We start from the raw sequence: 10,953 nt of genomic DNA on the forward strand, positions 1-10,953 counted from the left end.
CGAACACTAGTAGTGGTATACGGACGAGCTTAATGGGATTTCCATGGAGATCGCCGTTTCAACTAGTATTGGTTTATGGTAGACATGTTACATACGACTCTAAACTCTGTGTAACAAAATATAATTGCGAATCTTTGTGAGTTTATGTATGTTTGTTACACAATCACATCAAAACGGCAAAAGGGATCGGGATGAAATTTGTAACAGGGGTAGATTTTGCCAGGAATAACCCACAAGCTACATTTGACTTAGCGGGTTTACCGGGGCTGCGACAAAATTAGGAACGGGGTGGTTTTTAGTCAGTTAGAGTCTAACACTCCCTCTCGCCTTGCCCAAGGCGGGAGAAGTAATTTGGATGATGACATTGACATGACATTTTATCTATCCCACTGAAACGTGGGCGCTGGCCCACTGAAGAAACTAGTGACCTATACATATGTACTACTTAAACATTCGTCCAGTCATCTCACTAAGATAAATACACATTAACGTTAAAGTAATCAATACAGATTTATATTAGACCATCATAATTAAATTACTTTTTTCTGGGTCAAGTTTTATTGAAATACTGTCGTTCTCAATGGCCTTGCCCTGGATTTTTACAGTTCATAATTTCAATTAGGAAAATGCGAGTTTCTGTCTATTCGATATTTTGTAAATATTTGTTTTGAGATGTATTTGTAGAATGTTGGTGAACTTGAAAGTGCATTGAGTTGATGAGTGTATAAATTGCAGATGATTTGATACACTGAGTAAGTATTTTTACCTTGGGTTTAAAAAAAACATTGCTACACACGAGGATTTTCATGGCTGCATTTACAAATATACAGGTTCATAAATGACACCCACCCAGACCAATATATGTTCTAGTTACTAGACTTCCTCTTGTCTAACTCTTGTGTGCTCTCTAGTCTTGAGGCGCCTTAAAGTACCTACCATCCCGCGACAGTTGCCGCTTCGTGTGTCACGATGCTTGTTGACTTCAGAATAATATTTTTGACTCACCAATACCAATCAATTTATTACGAGTATTATACAATTCCTTCATAAAACAATTTCTAAATATGATGTTAAATAATAAAACAGTCACCATTTAATCTAAACCACAAAACAATGTACTCCTCTGTGTACTTATAATCCGCAATAAAAGCCCATTTGACAATATTTACATTTAACTTGGGGAAAATGACAATTTTCCTCGCAGTGACGACGTGGGAACGAGCGCGCGCGCCGATCCCACGAGGGGTGGACGGCGCGTGCGACTCCCGTAATCACAATACTACGTGAATTACTCACTATACTCACCCCTATATTTACACCACCTATGTTTAACAAAAATAAACCTTATCATCACCCTATAAGGTCAGGCGGGGCAAGGGCGCCATACTATTTGCATAGATGATTTCGACGCAAAATATTTTTTTTTAATGCTGACTTATGAGTGAACTTTTATTAAATTATCAATATTTGGATTGTTGTAGCTGCAAGAAACGTTGGTAATATCCATTCTATCCATATTTTTACATTATTTTCAACGAAATTGGAAAACATGGTTACAGGCGCACTTGCCTCTGGAAACGGGGCAAGTGCGCCTGTATAAAAAAAATAACGTTAAAATTTCAAGTTACCAGAAATACTGATAATATACTTAATAGAACAAACAAATGAACTCATTACTCTTGGTTTCTTTTTAATTTACTCATTCTATAGGCTACTGCAGCTTCTATACCATATTTGGGGCAAGTGCGCCATAAACTTGTAATCAGGGGTTCTAAACCTTAATTGTGTTTTTTTTTTTAAGGTAAATAATGCTGATGTATTTAAATAAAAATGTTTGTCTAGAGTAAAAGAAATCTTTATTAAATCAAATCAGACTTATATTTTTATGCATTAAGTACTTAAAAATTAATTTTTTTCGCAAAAAAATGTTAAAATAACGTTTTTATACAGTTTAATTTAAAAAACGTAAAAATTTAATTTCAAAAAGAAATTAAGAAAAAACCGACAAAAAATTCCATCACATCTAGAGATTAAATTCTTAATACGAACTAAAATCATTCTTTTTTCCGAGGCTGTCGTGCGTCGGCTAAGAAAATAACTAAATCATAAAAGTTGACGACTTCTGGCTTGGGGGAAGTGCGCCATATAACTAAAAATTTAGGCGCACTTGCCTCACTTGACTATTTTGAGGTTAAGATTTTAAATTCAATAAAAAAATATTAATTTCACTAGATAGGACTAAAATACAGCCACAGATTTAAAGAAAAACAACAAAATTCTGTACTCACCTTATTGGTTTGCCGCAACACATAAAATTTTTGGGGATTTAAGGAGATAATTAACACGAGCTCATCTCTGGTAACAGGTTTAAATGACACTAAAACTAAAAAGGCGGTTACGTCAAGTTATGGTGAACAGAGACATCTGTTATGTTGAAATAGAACTGCATTTGAGTTTGTTGCATTGATGTAAGATGTCGTTAGTTGTATTACATCTGTAGTTTTCGATATTTTTATGGTAGGTGCGCTTACCCCGTTGGCGCGCTTGCCCCGCCTGACCTTACATCACAATTTTGCACACCCTTTATCAAGAAATGTAAGGGTACCGAAAATTGAGTCTTGTTCCTATTAAGTGAAGGTTGGGTTTTAAGTGTGAGCTTATAAAGTGATTATGGAAATCAAAATCTTATCGATGAATGATTAAATGATTGCAATACAAGTGACAATTGATATGTATATGTGTTGGTTGCAGTTTATATAATACGTTATATAGCAAATTATCTGAATTTATTTATTACCAGCCCGTTTTGCTCGCGACTTCTTTTTTTTGAGTAAGCGAGTAGCGCCGCCCATGGACACCCGCAACACCAGAGGAGTTACAGGTGCGTTGCCGACCTTTTAAAAAGGAGTATGCTCTTTTCTTGAAGGTTTGAAGGTCGTGTATTAGTGACGTAAGCAGTTTTTTAGTCAAAGTCAAAGCTTTTATTTTAATTAACCCTAAATTAGACCCTTTGAAAATTGAATTATCCGTCAGTCTGTCTGTGAAGCTAGATGCTCGTTCCAAAGTGTAGTTTCAAATAGAGAAGAACGAGCAAAAAGCTTCATCGACTTAATGTTATATTATGTTGTGTCTGATGATTTATCTATGTTATGTATGACGCCTATGTTGTTCAGTAAAGATGCGGCTTTCGAACGATGAAAGAATTTTTAAAACCGGTCTATCAGTTTTTTTGTGACCACATTATACATTTATAATTTATATCCATTATAATTTATAAATTTCCTCTTTATATATTATTATAGATTGAATTATAATATTTATGTGGGTTTTTACGCTTATTTAATGCTTGTAATAGGTATTACATACCACATTCCATATTTGCAGAAATTATAAATGGTATCGAATCCATTCATGTAATTACTACAGTAATTGTGGTTTATGCAGTATAATAATAATTACCCTACTGTTATTTTAACTTTTATTCATGAGTTATAATTATAATTTTTAAATTGAAACTGTATGTACCTAAGTAGTTAATTTTTCCTGTAAAATGACCACTATCGAATGTTAGGTACTACATTTGTCCAGTAAAACAATTTACATTAATTTGAAAATAACCTAACAAATATTTTATTCAATGATAAATACCTATTAAATGTAATAATGAAATCCTTCTTATCAATAAGGATTGTTTATCAAGTAGATTCTGAAATGTACATTTCATTTAATCACATCAACTCTTCAACAGCCTGTAAATGGCCACTGCTGACCAAAGGTCTCTTCTCGCACGGAGAAGATTTGAGCATTAATCACCACGCTTGCACAATGTCGGTTGGCGATTTCCAACTTAACATTAGAACTTAAGACGGGATATTTACCATGTCTATGAGTTTCCGATAATTCGGCACGTAAATATCCCGTCTTAAGCTCTAATGTTAGTGTTACTAACATGTCAGTTTAAAAACTGATTACCAACTTATGTTTAGAAATTATAAGCCCAGGTTTCCTCACGATGTTTTCCTTCACCGTATGTCAGTGGTGTCTAAATAACATATAAACACATAGGACCTTCAAACTTTTCCTCTATGACCTCGACCTCCGAGGTACTTGCGCGTGAAAACATCTAATTAACTAACTAAAACAACAATAACAACAATAATTCAAGTTACCTTACGTTACTAATAACCATGCATATCAAGCTACACCCTTCTCACAATTGAATTTCAGCCTTATCACAAAGAAATAAGGTTGAAAATGTAGGGTATGTTGACCTGCTTGTGATAGTGCGTAGACTTTACCTAAGTGTTTACTTGGCAAAGCTAAGTATCTAAGCGTAGGCGTAGGTTTTTTACGGCTGTTAAGTGCCTAGGTACTACAGAAAGATTTAATAGGAACAATTTCTTTGATTCTTTGTGTGTTTACAGCTTCGCAAAGCGTTAAAGCTTTCAGACTTATATAAGATGCGAGAAATTATGACCTCTGAAGAGATAAATGATCTTTCTTTTTTTAGGCATAGCTAAGTACGCATTTTTGAGGGGCAAAATCATTAGATGTCACTGACTCTGGGTGAGGCTAGGGAGTGTAACTCTTACTGGCAACCACCCAGTTCCTACTCCTCCTCTAAGCCAGATCTGTGATAACCCACTGAGTACATACGTAATTGTCTAATACGAGGTTTTCGGTGTAATATTTTATAAAATGTCGTGTTTTTCATCTCCAATCAGTGCCTAATGCAATGTAATCTCATTAATTAATTATTTTGTAAATATTAATTTGCATGAAAACAAGTTTTTATACCCACTACTTAACCTCTTCTTAATTAAAAGTTCAACTCTACAAGCGATCATTGTCCTTAAACTATTAACTAGGCGTTACTTTAAAACTGCTCACAGCAAAACTAAATAAAGTTTATTAATTAAAAACTTAGAAAGTGAAATAAAATACCAATACAAGATCAAACGATTGCTGGAAAAGCGTGACAATCTTTGCGTGGCATTATTTAGTGACATTACTCGTATAACTATGTCTAAAGCTGGGTATTCACTCACGGTTTTACTCGAGCTATCACCTCGAGTTAAAAAGCCACGGCACGATTCATTAACATTTGACCCTTAAATTCCTAATCCCTAACGCCGGCAACGCACTTGTAACGCCCCTGGTGTTTCAGGTGTCCATGGGCGGCGACGATTGCTTACCATCAAGTGATCCGTCTGCTCGTTTACCGGTTTATACCATAAAAAACCATTATATTAGTATCTGGTGACGTTCAGTATTTTCTAAACTAAACTTCGGCTCGCTTTTAACAGATGCAGAGGAAATTAGATTTATTTAATTCCATCTCATCGATCTTGGTGTTTTCAGTTTTTACCATGTTTATATATAAAAGTATAAATAATGAGTTTCCGATATTTCGAGCAATGTTGCAAGTGCCATGATCACGGATGAACTGTAGTGAATATGCGGTAAATAAACAGTGGTAAATATACCGTCATAACGTTCTTTAATTATTAGTGTTAGTAGACCATGTCAGTTTAAAAAGAAACTTAGTTTTATTTACATGTCCATCGGGTCGTGTATCGAGCTTTTTAATGTGAGTTTTACAGTGACACATTCATATTTTTACTTAATAACTGACAAAGTAAAACTATCGAGTAGGTACATAGGATCAACGTGTGTTTACTACCCAGCCTATTTAAATAAAACCACAGAGAATGTTTTGCCAATACAATTAAAAGTGACAAAGCTGATGACAAGGTGTCAAAGTCAAGGGTTAAGGGTGGTGCACATGGAAGGAGTCGTGTGGCAGTGATGTAAATTATATATGCATGCAACGTCACGTCTTTAATTCCCAAAGGGGTAAGCAGAGGTGCACCCGCACATTACAGATCCAAACGTAATTTTACTCATATTAATGTACATTGTACACCCACTTTTCACCATTCGTGTTATAACTGTTATAGATCACACAAAGAGTGTCATGTAATAGGCCATAGGGGATGAGTCTTCTATTGCCATATACTGCAAAATTCCAGACTCCATGCTACCACTGAGAAACTTTCGAAAAACCGAAAAAAGCCCAGTAATACTTTGTCCTGTCCAGTGGAATCGAACCCGATACCCCTTATCCCCTTGCGTTCGCTCCACCAACGAGGCAATCATTGCCCAACAACCCTTACATACATATAATTATTTTATTTACCTAAGTAATAAAATACCTACCATACAGCATGTTTCACATTCACATGCTTCAATACAATTAAACATTTACAAACATGCTATACTTATTCGCAAGATGCCATGCACCTCTAGTGTAACCTTCACCTTGAACCCACAACCAAGGTGAAGGCTGTGACGTCACACTAATACATACAAATGTCTCGTAAACAGTAACATAACTTCTAATAGAACTATCAATCTTAAAAAACAATCAGCATAAATATCTAGCGAACTAAGTACCTTGTTTCTTTTTTAAATAGCTATTTATACCGCGAACTATTAGGTACATGGGTGAAGGTATATAGAACAGACAATGACAAATCTATAAAACGCAATAATACGGTTAAAGAGTAACATAGATCAAGGGTTACTAACCTTTTCATGGCCAAGAATTATTTTTTTAACATTGTCCCATACTAGGATTTTCCACTGTGTCGTGAGTTCGTTTACAAACATACAAGTTCACATACACATGACACCTAGACCCGAAACAACAATTTATGGATGAAACAAAGAGTTGTTTCGTACGGAAATCGAACTCTCATTAGTCTTCTTTGACATAAGTTTAATTCGAGCATTCGCGGACCATATCTTGTCTCCTGCGGACCACTGGTGATCCATGGACGACCGGTTGGGAACCACTGTCATAGATATTCATAATATAAATAGCGTAAGAGTTTAATATTTCTGTGCGTATTGACCTGCTATACATGCTACATCAACTTTATTAACATATAGTGACTGACGAGATCGACTGCTGTGCATCGTGTCCCGAGACTCGCGAGATCAATATTGCACGCACGGAACTATGTTCCGATTGTGATCTGTGATCAAACAACAAATGGCTATTTTGGGGATTTTGAGACATCTCACTGTTGGTGTAGATATGTGTACCAGTGTGAATTTTTATTTGAACAAATAACCAGAAACTACATACTTAACCTCACGCCTGTCCCCGAGGGTAGGCAGAGACAAACCAAAAAACTAATTTTAACCAACACAATAATGTAACTAAAACTTGTAAATAGAGGGTTTTAACATCCCAGTTAACAAGCACTACAAGAGATTACAGAACAAGCACAATAGCTTCAAAGAGCAATTAAATATTTTTGCTCATTAAACAAAAAATAAATAAGCGCGCGCGTAGGTCGCGTGCCGCGCGCAACACGTGCCCGGCGCGCGCCCGGCAGACGTGCATCTATATGAATCATACATACGTGCTTTTATGGATTATCGATTCATTTTTTTTAATGTAAGCCTAGAAGAAAGCTCATTTTAGAAAAAAGTAATTACATGTAGTGTGTATGTGTGTGTAGAGCTTTTTGCGTACGGTACCAATACATGAGCATTTTGATCTTTGATACGGAAAAAAATATTATAAAAGACATAAAATTTCAAAAATAATTATTTTTAATATCAAAAAAATATAAAATGAAGCTTAATGTTTTATTTTAAATGACAAAAAGAACAGGTTCCACCGAGATTTGAACTCGGATCGCTGGATTCAGAGTCCAGAGTGCTCGCACTTGGGCGGTTTTTGTTTAGGGATCGGATGGACCAAGGCCGTCTTCCATGATTTCGGGACTACGCCTAAAGAGTAAGCTCATTCTGTCTAAAGGTTCCCTCTCGGGGCAGGACCACTCGTTAAAGGTTCCATCCCCACTATCACTACTTTCTCCGATCTCTAGTTACGAAAAAAATATTAAATGGTTGAAATATTTACAAAATATTTTTATTATTTACTAGCAAACCTGGCGAACTTCGTTTCGCAATCAATAATTCACCCTGTTTTCCTGCTTTTCTCTTGAATTTTTCCTTAATTTTCTTTGCTATAAACCTTACGGAGTCCGAGACCTTTTCAACGAATGCAAAACCGTGGAAATCAGTTCGTGCGTTCTGGAGTTATAGCGTCAGGAAGGAAAACCCGACTTATTTTTATATTATAGATTGTTTAAAATTTGCCGCCCCCTAAAAAGTGCCGCCCGGGGCGGGCCGCCCCTGCCGCCCCCACTACGCTACGCCACTGAATATAGGTATGATGGATAACGTCATCATTGAATTATGGCAATCAAATCGATTATAATCGATCAACGAATTTGACAGTCACTCGAATAGGAAGAGTTAAACATTATATCGATTGCAAAATTATAATTTCATTTCAACACCCTCGTGACGAGAGCATCAAATCGAAAATTGATGACGAAATCCGATTATCAAGTTTGCGAAACGATTCAACCTGTTGAATCGGAAAGAAAAACGTTCCTATATTTAAATGTTTTTTTCTGTCAATGTCAATAAAAAAAAAGGTTATAAATAAAGCTAATGTTTATCACTATTATTGACATTTGTGCTCCTGTCCGCACGCCACATTGACCACATAAATTATGCGTGCAAACACTTGTAACTTGTGGGAGCTTTATTATTATGATAATACATTATTATTCATCTCATATTGACATATCTGTGCGGACGACTGGTCTTCTATAGTGCGACCGAATACACTTGATATTATTTGTTAGAATAATCGTGTCACTTTCATACGCGTCGTGAGATGTAGGTTTACGACCTTAAGTTGTCAGGTGTCTTATGTAGACTGTGTTTTTCACCTAGGTATCTACCTACCTACTACTTGTAACTAAGTTCAAAAATAACGTTCTTGTTTCTATGCGATAGCTTATATACCAGATACAATATGACAACCAAGTACTAAAAAGTTTAGAAAGTTGGTAGAATAGTAACAAATTGTCTCTCAGTCATTACTAAAAATGGGTCAGCAAGTCAGTATGTATCGTAAAATCGTTACCCAGATAATCTAATCCCACACAACCAAAACTAGTGGGCTCCATAACAATGTAGCAATCATTATTATTTAATAAAGTAGATTGCATCAAACGTTCCCCTGTCATGGGATACTACCGGGGACTGACCATACCGTTTTATTGCTTAACAATTAGCTACCGGGATGGGGCGCAATCTATTGTCATACCAACACCCTTAACACAATATAAATAAAGTTCAAATTAAAACTGCTGCTGGCCTATATTTCAATAACAGTGGACAAAAGAATTGACCACACACTGACCTTTCACTTAGACAAGTGGTCAGAGAAAATAGTGAGGATATAACTGATAGGTACGTAACAACCGGAGTGGTTTAAATGTTTGCGCAACTCAATACACTTGTAGAAATCTAATTAAACACAGCCACTGGTCAGCCTTAAACAAATATTAATCAAAAAGTATTCAGCGCTTGTTGTTCTAACATGAAATTATTGTTTTTGTTTGACTTTCATCAACTGGCCACTGCTAGACTATCGACTATGATGGGCTTTCTCTACATAAGAGGGGTTTGTTAGGTATAATCTACACGTTGTGTTGGGAAACTTGGAGATCGCTATTCAGAAGATTGAGGTTTATCACTAACCGCTGCTACTCAGTCTCTGTTGAACTTTCAATGTACATAATTTACTAAAACGGCAACAGAAAAAGAAACTCACATAACAATAACTTCTCATAATAGCAAAGACAGTTACAATAAATATCAAACAATAATAATCATAACTGTAATCGTAAATATACCAGTTGGTAACCAAATAGTAAATCAGAAACCCCATAAACTATGCAAAGGAGGAATCAACGAAATTTATAACAAGCAACAAATCGTAAATTTATAATCATATTAATTGGAACAGAATCGGTTTAATCGAATCGGACAACTATTCGATGAATGGTAACTAATGATTGAGCGTGCGTCGTGCATTATTCGAAACGCCCCATCACTAAATTCGACGTTCTAATTTTAAATTACGAACATAACAAATAATGGTGGCTCTTAAAATCTTTCTTGTTTATTTCTCTACGTTTTGATTTTGATTTTATAACCCAACAGTATTTTTTTTACTTTATTTATTGTAAATTCATTTGTAATTTAGTACTTATTATTACATACGCATAAAATACCAACATATAAAAGTGTAATTATACCTAAACAAAAAATACTTCGTATGTAAGTGTATTAATTTTATTCATTAATATTCATTTGTCGCCTAAACAATTAGCTAATGGAACATTATTATAAGTTACCCCATTCAAATACAATGCGAGTCCATCATGGGTCCATCATACGATTGTTGACAGCCGTAGAAAAGGCGACAAATATTTTTAATTGCTTTTTACATTCGCATTTGACGAGTGCTGACATCTGTGACCAATTGAAATTAATTTTTAAGTTTAGTCATACTTCAACCATCAATTTTATTTTCTTTTTAAGATTTTTTAAGATATTTTTAATATAGTCTCTTTAGAAAATTATTAAATAGATTTACATCATATCACTCATAAAAAAATTAAAAACGTTTTATGTAACAAACATACAACACAAACAGTTGATTTATAAAGTAAAATTAAATATACTATCCAAAGATGAAGGAAAAATGTACAAAGGTTTTAAGTTTCAAATAATTTAACATCGTTGTCACTAGCGCCATCTATCTTGTACTTTATAAAGTAACCTTTGGTAAAATGATCAAAAGGTTTGTTACAAAGAGATGGCGCTAAAATTTGGAAAACGAAAACTGAAAACTAGTATTATTTTGTTGCATTATTGATCCGTTAAGTTAATAATAATTGCAATGTAATTTAAGTTTTTTATTGAACTATTGATTGAGTAATTATTATGACTAAAATTAGTTAAAACCTTGTTACATTTAGCAGCTAAAAGTTGACTTGACACATTGTC

Source organism: Spodoptera frugiperda, chromosome 15 (genome assembly GCF_023101765.2).
Source record: "Spodoptera frugiperda isolate SF20-4 chromosome 15, AGI-APGP_CSIRO_Sfru_2.0, whole genome shotgun sequence".
Taxonomy (NCBI): Eukaryota; Metazoa; Arthropoda; class Insecta; order Lepidoptera; family Noctuidae; genus Spodoptera; species Spodoptera frugiperda.